General features: G+C 40.0%; 1 protein-coding gene across 3 annotated transcripts in view; it reads right to left on the minus strand.

The window, feature by feature from the left end:
- KLHL8 (kelch like family member 8) overlaps nucleotides 1–3,370 on the minus strand; it is an 84,912-nt gene extending 81,542 nt beyond the window's left edge. For all 3 annotated transcript variants that reach the window (XM_045820330.1, XM_045820329.1, XM_045820331.1), the window contains exon 1: nucleotides 3,245–3,370. The gene's annotated coding sequence lies outside the window, so the exon portion shown is untranslated. The remainder of the gene's footprint in view (nucleotides 1–3,244) is intronic.
- Between the last annotated feature and the right edge of the window lie 9,704 nt (nucleotides 3,371–13,074).

A 13,074-nucleotide genomic window follows, 5' to 3' on the forward strand; every position in this document is an offset into this window, starting at 1 on the left:
GCTTCCTAAGTATTTTAAAGCATTAATAGAACTTGCACAGGAAATAGTGAAGTATAGTTCCGCTCTCCCCTACATTGTTCTTACCCATTCATTTCTATAAATAGAACTATTATATTCTCTCACCCACAACTTGGAAAAGATGTGATACTGTGTGCTGAGAATGGGTATGGCCTATGTCAAAGCCCTGACCATGCAGACAATGGCAAAAATATCTTCCAACAGGGTTACTGGGCACATGGAACCCTAGGCCACCAGACGAGAAAAACTGTGGCTCAAGGGCTCTCAGTCACATTTTATTGTAGCTATATCTCAATATCAATAAAGAAAAATGAATATAACTAAAATATCTAATTTCTTCTTGCTTCACTGGTTAACATAAAACATGTTTTTCCAGAAAAGTGAAGAAATGGTCAAGCTAATGAGTTTTAGGACTGAAAATACAGTATTTTATTTTCCTATGAAGCATTTCTTCGCCCTCATGTCTCTACTTATTACTATACAAAAACAAATAATTACTGAAAATTACATAAAAAACAAAGTTTAAACATTCAATTTTTTTTAAAACATAAAAGCTATTTGAAATTAACTTTTAGGGTGTTTAAAATATCCTAAATCTTTAATCTTCTAAAAATGATACTACCCATTTCAGTTCTCTACAAGTCTCAAACGTTCTTGACTTTTTTTTTTAAAGGCATCATTTATCTAAACCCATAGAATGTACAGACACTAAGAGTGAACACAAAGTCCAGAGTAATGTAAACTCTGGATTTCGGGTGATAACAATGTATCAATGTAGGTTCACCAGTTGTCACAAATTTACCATTCCAATGTGGAGCTTTTGATAGTTGGGGAGACTGTGCATATGTGGGGCAGGGCAGAGGGCATATGGAGGCAGAAGGTATAGGAATCATCTCTGCACCATCAAATCAATTTTACTATGAACCTAAATATACTTGTATTATACTGTTTGAAAAAAGGGTTGGGGGTGTTATCTACCTTTCTTTCTTCTTAATAATGGGTAAATACTATTTGTTTGGTTTTTGTTTGTTAATTATACTCATTGACTGTGAATTAAGTTTCCTGCCAAAATACAGAACATGAAATTATTACAGAATATATTATCATAAAAGAAAGTAACCGTGATCTTATCAAATGCTAAAAGAATTAGTAGCTTTAAATGTTAACAGGATTTAAATGTTAGTAGCTTTAATAGTTAAGGTACAGTATAAAAATTTTTTAAAAAGAGAAAAAATGCAATTTATTTGGACCAAAGTACAACAGACAATGAGCCAACAGAAATCAGATCCTGCTGATGAAATTTCTTTTTATATCTATATTAATACTATTTGGTATCTTAAAGGCAATTTATAAAGTGACTAAAAGCTGGAAGTGGGTCATGAGTTGACTGCTTAGAGGTGGCAGTAGCAAGAGGAAATGCAATAAGCAATGAAAAAAGCCACTGCCAGGCAAAGATCTTCTGCTCACCCAAGTTTATCCCTCTGTCAGGGTCAAGACTTGGAGGGAGATTTAGGAAGAGGATTTCCTCATAAAGTGAGAACGAAAAACACCAAGAGCTGAACAATTATCAACTTACACAGAAGAAAAGCAATGCAAAAAAAAAAAAAAAGTAAAGGTGCAGCTAGCAGATAAAATACTTTCAACCCAAGTTCTTTCAAAAACCTTTTCCCAAAGAATCCTTCCAAGGTGATAAGATCTTTTTGGGATCTTGATTTTTTAGCTTTTTATTAACAAACAAGACTCAAAGAGAACTGCTGACCTTCCCCCTTTCCTGCCCAAGACATCCAGACAAGGAAACCTGCTTCAGGAAGGGTATCTTAGGAAGTCACCTTAACCTAATTTGAATTATGTGTGGTAAACAGGAGGACTTCAGGCTAGATTCCTCCTCAGTGCATTGTTTCCGTGTAGCCCAGCAAGGGTTTCCTGCCACGTGTGTTGTGTTCGACTCTTAAAATCCCTGTAAATCGTTCATTCTCCCCCTCCCTTTTTTCCCCTTTGTCCACAATGTCTTATCGACCCAGTGTTGCCTCGCTGTCCCTGAAATGTTCATGCTTATATAAATTCCTTATGCGCATATATTAAAAACTGTTAATTTAATGAATAGCCCAGCCAGAAGAACTTAGAAGGTGAGAGAAAAAGTTAATATTATTTTACCTCGCACATCAGCACAGGATAAAAGGGCCAAAAGTGGTTATGCTACCAAAACAGACTAAAAGGAATAATGAGAAAAGGTCCGTTTTTTACGAAAACTCATCTGATTAAACACTGCCAAGTGGGAAAATACATAACAAGCTTTTCAAACTCAGGTACCTGGGAGTGTGCAAATCCAGTAAAGAGCGAGCCCCAGGCTAGAACACCCCAACAATGTAGACAAGTCACACTCCCTGAAGAAACTAGCAAGCTAACTAAGCCCAGGACTGAGTGGAAGGAGCTGGCTGGCATCGCCGCAGTAGAACTCCACTGAGCGGCTGCGTGTCTTGAAAAAGGCTGCAGTCTCTGGTGTCACACCAGGAGGCACTCTTCCACACCGTCTCCACCACAGGTGTCCGTCCCGGGAGGTACACCTGTTGCAGGCAGAGCCCCTGGTACTAGCAGTTATGACCGACAATGGGCCCGCCGAGGGGCAAATCCCGGATGGGCGACTCACCCTCGCCCCCACCCCGCCCAATACCCACCAGCCCGGGACGGGCAACATGCCCCTGAGCAAGTCCCGCAGTGGCAGCTCTGCCTCTCAGCTGGCCGCGATTACGCGAACAGCAGGGCCTGAAGACAGCCCGCCGCCCCGCCCCCACAGCCGTGGTTCTGGGGGCGTCCAGCGCCCTCCCTGAACCCAACCCGAAGCCAGCCGCCCCGCCCATTCCCTGGACCTGAGAAGTACCTGCTGGCCCTCTTTTCCCTGAAAGACCTACAGGAGCCAGGACCCACACGTCGCCGCGCATCAGGGGGCTGACGGCGACTCTAACGGAGCCGGAGGCTGCGGTTCCCCAAGGGGAATGCAACCCGTTCTCCCCGCCAAAAGGAGCAACGGAAACCGTGCAGCACCTAACGGGCCCAAACCCTCTAGGCTGTGGAGTTTTGTTTACTGCTCACAGGGCTGGAGTTCCCAGGCGCCTGAGGCACAAGCTGGGACTGCAGCAAGATTTGTAGCTGGGGCAAGAGAGGTCTCGGTGGGACCGCAGGGCGCTACACAAGGGCGGAGAAAGAAGGGCAATGAGTGTCCAGTTACCTCGGTCCTCCGCTAGTCTCTCGGCTCCGTTTCTTCTGGCCTCTCCAGGACTGCAGCCGGGCCACCAGGTGCCCCCCGCGGCCAGGACTAGCGCCGCACGAGCCCTCCTGCGCCTAGAGCCCCGCGTCCTAGCCACCAGAGTGCGGCGCCTCAGGGGCGGGGCGAGGAGCGCGCCGGCTGCGCAAAGCACTCTGGGAAGTGTGGTTTACAGCTCTCTCGCTCGTCGGTCCGACTCGCGTCCTGGCCGCCCCCGCTCCCCCCTGGGACGCGCGAGTGTGACAGTGACTGAGCAGGGTCGTCCTGCTGCGGTGTGGCAGGCCGGGGGCCTAGCCGTGGACCAGAAAACACATTTTGGGATAGGACACTGCGTAAATACCTCTGCAGTTGCCAGTTTCCTCATTTCAGTAGCAGTACAAAATTTATTTTTACATCCACCAAGTTTCTTCATGTGCGTGGTGTTCTTAAGGTTTATAACTTAAAAAAAAAAGGAAAAATGGCTTCTACTTTTATTCCTGTCATTTTCTCCATATGCTCTACAATACCTATGTGTTTATAAGTACATACCCACAGGTCATAAAACTAAGAAAGTAGTTTATTAGCCTAAGCACTCGCTGCTAAAATCCATTGCGAGTAAAAATGACGTTGAAGTAGATAAACCTTTCAATAGTCAACGGCGTGTAGGAGGGTAAAGACAGAGCAAACACTTTAAAAAGAACCGCATCCCCTAAATATAGCAACTTCAAGCTGCAACAACCCTGGGAATCTATTTCACAATAAATTCAACTGTAGATACATTTGTGGATATTAACAGATAGGTTTGTATTATGCTAGAAAAGAACGTATATTGTTACACTAGCATCTTATGTAAAAATCCTAAAATGACTTTTTGAATTTGAAATTTCATTTCTAGAATCTAGAAGAGAAAAATCACTTCTTTTTTTACATAGTCGAAATGGAAATAAATAATTCGTAATATTTCAAAATATTTCTCTTCAGAGCATATTTGGCAAATTTAATGCAAATGCCCTTAGAAAAATTGAACAAGACCAGTTTTAAGGTGTGCACACACAGCAAAAGGGAAGTAAAATTTGTCTGGAAGCATCATGTAATACAATGCATATTTAACAGGATCATGTTCTAATAGAATTTTTTAGTCTGTACTTTTTTAGTCTGCAATGCAATGTTTCCTAAAAACAATGTTTATAGAACAGATCTTTTTTCCTGCTAATTGACATATGCAAACAATAGAATACTTGTAGTTACTAATGGCATCAAAGAAATATTGATGTTTCCATATTGTTATTATTTATTTATTCACAAATATTAATTGAACACCTACTATATGCCAGACCCTGAGCTAGGAATGGGAAATACACAGTGAGCAAACTGAACCCTCTACCCTGATAGAGTCTTAAGATCTAGTAGAGGAGACAAAGAACTAAAAAGATCATGAGCAATAATAAGGTATGCATAGGGTGGCCAGGGAAGGGGAACATATAAGGTATACCAGTGTAGAGCTGTGTGTTGGGAGAGGGGTGTCAGGCAAAAGTTCTGAAAATTAAATGAGATTCTCAAAGGAAATGACAGATTGAAAGGAAAAGTCCTTCCCTTAAAAATGATATATCCACAACAATGCTCTCAAATAATTATTTTTTAAAATATATCTTTTATAAAACAAGCTATATCTTGATATGGTTCAGGACATGTTGTCCCAAAATATGGCAGCTTGGCATATTGAATATCTTTAGCTGAAGGAACCTGTTACAGAAAGAGGAATATGACTCTTTCCTTCACACACCCATTCTCCTTTCTTTCCCTAAAAGGGTCATAAAACTCCTATGTAAAAGGTACTCTACCAGTTCCAGTAGGAAAGAAGATATTTTTATCACCAGAGAGGGAATTTAGGGCTGAGAAAGCTGTATAAACAAACATTGTTAAACTAACCCTTGTCTTCCTAGATAGTGGGTTGGCCAGAAAGTCCATTTAGTATTTTCTGTAAAATAAAAGACACATTTTTAAAATTTTCACAAATAACTTTATTGATTTGAATATTTTGAGTATGTCAGCTATCTCTCACATGGTAGACCATTGATTGTTCTGAATTAGTGTCTCAATTTGATTGCTACTTCAATCAATTCAACTTCAATTCAATTCAACTTCGGTTCAATTCAACTTCAACCACTCTACCCGACTGTGGAGCTTCATCCATCGAGAAATCTCCAGCATGAATCTTCACAAAGCACTTTTGAAAAGTTCAGTCAGTCGTAGCACCTTCTCCATACACTAAACACATCTTTTTTTTGCATTCCAGTTGCATTTTTACCTTTCTTGAAATAATAAAGCATAACATGCTGAAAATGTTGTGTACTTTCTTTCATCTTCAATATAAAAATGGCTATACAAAAATTCACCAGTTCTGATCACTTTTTTTAATGCACGCTGATATGACAGCTGTCACGATCTAACAAAATTGTTTCAAATGAAGTTCAAGATAATTAAGTGCTACTAGAGACATCTTACAGAAAACACCGAATAAACTTTTCGGCCAACTCAATACTTCTTTACCATTTATGAATCCCAGCCCAAACCCCTTTGTCTTACCAATTCTTCACAAGTTTGTTTATTTGTTTAAAAGGTAGAAAAGCTTCTAGCTCTGGTCACTTCTTTGGGTCTTCATTCTCCTGTGAAGGTTCCCATGTACATGTAAATATTCAGTAAAATTTTATGCTTTTATACTGTTAATTTGTCTTCATCAGTTTAATTTTCAGACCCAGTAGCTAGGGACCTTAGGATGGTCAAAGAAAACTTTTTTCTATCCTACAACTGCAACTGAAAGAAAAGAACACATATTTCCTAAATCTACCCAAAAGTATCTTAGCTTTTATTCATTGCTCTACTGCTCCATTTGAGAATAAACAGGACTGGTCCTTAATAAGGAAGGATCTTGCATTAGAAACTCCTTTCTTACCTTAACGTCCCATAAATCAAAACTGGGGAAGATCTGATATCTGTTAGCTCATTGTCTCTTGTACTTTGGTACAAATAAATTGCACTTTTTTCTTTTAATTTTTATTGTATTTGTTCCCCTATCAGTTAGTCCCCTTATACCCACCTCCCCCAAGCAATCACCACAATGTTGCCCATGTCCCAGAGTTCTCATTTCTTTTTGCTCAATCCCTCCACCCTTGCCCCAACTCGCCCAGGCAACAAACTGCAGTTTTAACCTCAATTGATATTTACATTTACATCTTTATCTCTAATCCTGGAATAAAAGGCTTTATAATCTCCAAAAGATTTTCAGATGTGGCCTGCAGAGGGATTTGGAAAGATTAATGAAGACAATTTCATCTTAATTTGCAGTGGAGGCAATGCTTGTAACTAGAGAGCAGTCATCTGGACAGCTGCCTGTCTATGAAAACCTCCTTAAAGAGCCTTCACACCAGCAGCAAGATCACCCCTTCCTGTCCAGGTCAAAGTCACTGGGCTTTAGGTAACCTTTCTTCTCACTCAATGATGCCTGTTTTATCACCTTCCTCCACGAACACCCCTTAGTGTGATGCTTCAGCTTCCTTAAACAAAAATCACTTCCTTCCTTCTGCCCCAGTACAAACTATTTTCTGGCCCTGGCCCAGTGGCCCAGCTTATGCTATTTTAGTTAGTTTATGACCGCTTTTCCACCCTTGCCCGCAGTCTGTCATAGGTATTTCTAAACTTTTGCTGACCTTTTTCACTTTCACCTCTGAAATATTTGAATTTCCTTAATTTCTCTCTCAGCATTTGTAACTGTTGTGTCTTCTCCCTCTTCGAATGGCTAACTCCTGCTCATCATCCAATATCAGTTTAGATACTGTTTTCATCAAGAAGTCTGTACTGGTTACAATACCCTTCTATTCTGGCTTAGCACCTTCTATATTAGCTTACATTGCACCCTACTTTTACCCCTAAGGTAGCACTTACCAGTAAGCATTTTAACTAGTTATCTACTCTTTCATTTGTCTGAGAGCTTCTTAGAAAGTAGGAGCACAGTACTTGATATATAATAGCTGTTTAATGAATTCTCAGACAATAAATGAGTGCATATTAACTTTATGCAATAAAGAAGGACTCAGCAAATGTTTTCTGTAAAGGGTGAAGTAGTAAATACTTTAGGACCATGGACCATAAGGTCTCTGCTGCAACTGTTCAATTCTGCTGTCTCAAGAACAATGGCTAATTCTCTCCAGATAGCTATGTGAAATAGAATGTGAGTTTAAAATTGAGTGGAAGGAGAGGGGATGCAGCTTTGGGCTAGAGGACAATACTTGAGAGTATGTTTCCATAGCTGGTTCATTGTTCTTGTTTAGAGTGATTATTTCAGGTAGTTTCAGCTTGGGTGGGTAAATGGAACTAAAAGAAAAGGTGTCCTTAGTATGGCCACTGCCAGTTCAGTTTGTACACAAAATTCTTTTGAAAATTAATTATGTTGGTGAGTTTTTAAATTTTATTATTTAATTTGGAGTTGTTTTGTTGTTTTTCCATTCTCTAACATTTCACTTTTGCTGTTCCATCCTGCCCGAGTCAAATCACTTGCCATTTCCCATGAACTTGCCTAGACATGGTTGAGCATTCAGGCTGCATATGTGGGGAGCTATGGAAATCTCTCTAGAACAATACGTGAAAGAACAGGATGAGAGCAGTTTGTCTCCATCCCTACCATGCTCCAGAAGTGCTGTGACTTTAGCTATCAGAAAAACATATTGAGAAAAACATTGTTTTCTGATTTCCATGTTTGAAATGTGTGCAATTACACTTCTGAGCAAAATTGTATCCATGTGCATGTTAAAAACTGACACAGTGGAACAAATGTAACCCTGTTTCAATTTCAATATGTATTGCAAATGTATGATGTTCCATTAAGATATAGGTCTATATTACATTAGCTTTCTGATATTCATCTTCGCGTTCTCATAATAAAATCTATCTCTGAATTGTTCATTTATTTATTTTAATCCTCACCCAAGAATATGTTTATTGATTTTAAAGAGAGAAGGCAGGGACAAGGGGTGGGACAGCAAGAGAAAGAGAGGGAGAGAGAGAAAGAGAGAGAGAGAGAGGTGAGAAACATTGATTAGTTGCTTCCTGTATGCATCCTGGCCAGGGATTGAACCAGGAGCCTTGGTATGTGCCCTAAAAGGAATGGAACCTGCAGCCTTTTTGTTTTGGGGATGATGCTCCAACCAACTGAGCCACCCAACCAGGACTGAAAATGTATTTTTTGAAAATTTTTAAAATTAAAATACATGCAGCATGGCAGATATTGCTAACTACTTAAACAGTATCTTTTTGCTTCATTAATTAAAAAAACAGTTTTTTAGAGAATGACTATGTACGTGGATAACAAATTATTTTTCATGCTCACTGAAAGACTAAGTTCTATCCATGAGATAGGTCTTAGGACTTTGGAATGGCTGTCTAAAGGGAATTGATTCATCTGGGAGGTAGCTTTCTTATCTTCTTTCTTTTTTGGAAGAAATGACAAATTTTAGCAGCCATCTTGGACTATGAGACAGGAAAGGACTATGTCTAAGCTGCTGTTCCAACTTGATCAGTAACCAAGAAAACATAATAAATTCCTAACCACATATACTTTCTTTTTTTTTTTTTAAGATTTTTTATTTATTTATTTTTAGAGAGGGAAGGGAGGAAGGGAGGGAGAGAGAGAGACAGACAGACAGACAGACATCAATGTGCGGTTGCTGGGGGTTGTGGCCTGCAACCCAGGAATGTACCCTGGCTGGGAATCGAACCTGGGACACTTTAGTTCCCAGCCCGCGCTCAATCCACTGAGCTACGCCAGCCAGGGCCCTAACCACATATACTTTCCAACAACTGCGATAAAAAAGATAATTATAGAAGGCAGTGACTGTTCTTTACACATCCTGATAAAAATGTAAAACTAATTGCTTCCAGACCCCTTTCCACATTCCTGATTACAGGTACTTGATGAACCTGCCTTACCTGTATATTCTCTCCACCTGATGCAAACTGGTAATCTTTGAATGTAGTTAAAAGTGCTGATGCATAGTTGTATTTTTCCTTGTCCTCCTGCACATACAAACATCCCCTCACTTTCCTAAAGTTAGAGGACTGTTTCATGTCTTCTTGGAACTCTGTTCTCAAGAAATGTCTTCAGATAGGCCCAAATAAAAATATCTTTTCTTAAATCTACAAAGGTTCAAATCTTTTTATTTTATTTTATTTTAATTGTTGTTCAAGTACAATTTTCTATCTTTTACTCCCATCCCAGCCCACCCACCCAGCCCTCCCCTTCTCCCTCCCATTTCCACCCACCCCTAGTTTATGGAAAGCATTATGCTAAGTGAAATAAGCCAGGTGGTGAAAAACAAATACCATATGATCTCACCTTTAACAGGAACCTAAACAACAAAACAAAGAAACAAGCAAAATATAACCAAAGACACTGAAATAGAGAACAGGCTGACAGTGTCCAGAGGGGAAAGGGGAGGGAATTTCAGGGGAAAAGGGGAAGGGTTTACAGGAACAAATCTTTTTTTCATTGACAACCAGGAGGTTATTTGAAGGTGGAAGTCATGTATATGATGGTGGAAGAATGACAGAAGATGACCTGATGATCACTGAACCACCAAAACAGTCTCACTACAGGCCCTGATGGGTTGGAATTTGCAAAAAGGATAATATTTATATTTGATAAACAAAATGTGGCTGCTTTCAAGTTTTGGAACTGGCACAGTTCTGCCCTGACTTGCAGGATTTCTTTCCTTATTAATTAATAGTTTAGGACTGCTCTTTCACTGGGTTAGTGGAGAAAGAAGGCATGACAGTTTGGAGCCAGGAGAAGTCTGCAGATGAAAACTACTGATAGAAAGAGCTAAAGCAGCCCTGGCCCAGTAGCTCAGTTAGTTGTAGAGTCGTCCAGATAGGCCAAGGTTGTGGGTTCCATCCCTGTTGAAGGCACATACAACAAGCAACCAATGAATGGATAAGCAAGTGGAACAACAAGTCAATGCCTGTCTGTCTGTCTGTCTGTGTGTGTCTGTCTCTCTCTCTCCCCAAGGTCAATTTAAAAAAAATGAAAGAGATAAACCAGTGTGGTATGGAGGAGTGACTATTCCATGACATCACTGCTATCCTACCGGGCGAGCTGGACCAGGGCCAAATCAGAGATAGCTTACAGAAAACCACCTCAGAGACTGTCTGATTATAATTGATGTCTATTATGACATAAACCCTACCCCTGCATCCTACTATGTGCTGGGTCCTGGGACAGGCCATTGTCCTGAGCTGGTCAAGCATGTAATTTCCTGTACCTGGTAGCATCCATGTGCTAGTACCCATGACTATCTTCCCTCCTTTCCTCTATGTAATTCTCTGGTGCCTATTAAGCATCTAAGGGATCTATCTTGTCTTGCAGCTGCCCAAGACGTGCCTTATATGTAAGTTTCCCTTAATAAACTTTGCTAATTACTATATTGGAGTGGCCAGCCTTTATCTTCCATCTTTTCCTGCCCTCCAATTATGAAGGTAGATTTTCAGTCCTAGGATGTTTTCCTGGGTCTGCATGTACTAACAACCAGTGAAATATCAGAGAAGTATGTGAACTTACTTCACTAGGCCTTGACCTGTTGGCACAGAAACTTTAAGACAACTTTAAGATAAATTCACAGTTATTTTGTTGACGCTTATGAAGATGTAATTCTTTTACCCAAACGTTTGCTGGCTGTCAGGTCAGCAAAATCAGTTACACAACTCATGCACCCATGATCCTTGCACAAATGGTGCAGAAAGAAGGTCAAATTTTCAGATCCTCTTTGTAAGTGATTCTCTTTGGGACTTTATAAGCCAATGTTGAAAAAAAATTGTTCAAAAAAAAAAGAAAAAGAGAAATTGTTGTAATTGCATTTATTTTTCAAGGAAGCAGAACTAGAAGAAAAATTTTAAACTTCCTCAGAGGCAAAACTGGATTATAGAATAGAATAGCCTGTTGTTCAGCTTAGTTGGAAGGTTTCAGTTGCTATTTTTATCAGCAGCTGAGACTTGAATCATAGAAACACACAGGATGATTAAATATGTGTCTACCTGCTGGAGGTGCCATGTGCAAAGATTCTCCCTTTATGTAGAAAATAGTTGAGGCCAAACAAAGCTCAGGATGGAAGGTATGTAATCACCTTTGCTACGTGTTCATTGGCAAGCAGACATTTACATGTAATTTAAGATTTTTAAGCTTCATTCTGAATATTATCCTCAAATTTGGAGTACCACTTTCTTTAGAAAAAAGAAATTGAAAAGAAATGTCTGCACCAAACATTTTATTCAGTCTTCTCTCCTCTCACAGAGCCCATTTCCACTCTGTCAGTCAGGCGGCAGTCAGAAAATTCCTGGTACAGTTAAGGAGCAATTGGAGGAGAATTTAGCAAAAGTGTGGACAGGTTCTAGGAAATGCTACAAGGAACAGTGCAGTACACCTGGGCTAGTAAGAGAGCAGTTACCAGAACCTGGGGAGGAGAGAAAGCTGTGTGTAGTGGCCCACTGACTGTAATAAAGCCTTGATAAAAGAAAGCAGTTCACTCGGGGGTTACCCTGCAAAAAGGTGACTGGAATAGAAACACACCAAACTTCTCCTTTTTAAGTCTATTTTATTAATTATGCAGTTACAGTTGTCCCATTTTTTCCTCTTTGCCTCCTCTGCTTCGTACCCCTCTTCCCTCTGGCAATCCCCTCCCCACATCTTAGTTCATGTCCATTGGTTGCACATATAAGTTCTTTAGCTTTTCCATTTCCTATACTATTCTTAACCTCCCCCTGTCTATTTTGTACCTACCATATATGCTTCTTATTCTCTGTGTCTTTTTAAAAAATATATTTTATTGATTATGCTATTAGAGTTGTCCCATTTCCCCCTTCACTCCCCTCCATGCTGTACACCATCTCCCACCCACATTCCTCCCTTTAGTTCATGTCCATGTGTCATAAGTTCTTTAGCTTCTACCTTTCCCATACTATTCTCGCCCTCCCCCTATTTCCTATCTACCATCTATGCTACTTATTCTCCATACCTTTTACCCCTTTCTCTTCCTCCCGCTCTCCTCTTGCTAACCCTCCATGTGATCTCCATTTCTGTGGTTCTGTTCCTGTTCTAGTTGTTTGCTTAGTTTGTTTTTGTTTTTGTTTTAGGTGTGGTTGTTAATAATTGTAAGCTTGCTGTCATTTTACTGTTCATGTTTTTTATCTTCTTTTTCCTAGGTAAATCCCTTTAACATTTCATAAAATAAGGGCTTTGTGATGATGAACTCCTTTAACTTGACCTTATCTGAAAAGCACTTTATCTGCCCTTCCATTCTAAATGATAACTTTGCTGGATAGAGCAATCTTGGAGGTAGGTCCTTGCCTTTCATGTCTTGGAATACTTCTTGCCAGCCCCTTCTTGCCTACAAGTTCTCTTCTGAGAAATCAGCTGACAGTCTGATGGACATGGCTTTGTAGGTAACTCTCCTTTTCTCTTACTGCTTTTAGGATTCTCTCCTTATCTTTAATCTTGGGTAATGTAATTATGATGTGCCTTGGTGTGTGCCTCATTGGGTCCAACTTCTTTGGGATTCTCGGAGCTTCCTGGACTTCTTGGAAGTCTATTTCCTTTGCCAGAGTGGGGAAGTTCTTCTTTATTATTTGTTCAAATAACTTTTCCACTTGTTCTTTCTCTTCCCCTTCTGGTACCCCTATAATTCGGATGTTGGAACGTTTAAAGATGTCCTGGAGGTTCCTAAGCCTTTCCTCATTTTTTTGAATTCTTATTTCTTCATTCTTTTCTATGT

The sequence above is a fragment of the Phyllostomus hastatus genome, unplaced genomic scaffold (assembly GCF_019186645.2).
Source record: "Phyllostomus hastatus isolate PE091 unplaced genomic scaffold, TTU_PhHast_1.1 phas_scaffold_39, whole genome shotgun sequence".
NCBI lineage: Eukaryota > Metazoa > Chordata > Mammalia > Chiroptera > Phyllostomidae > Phyllostomus > Phyllostomus hastatus.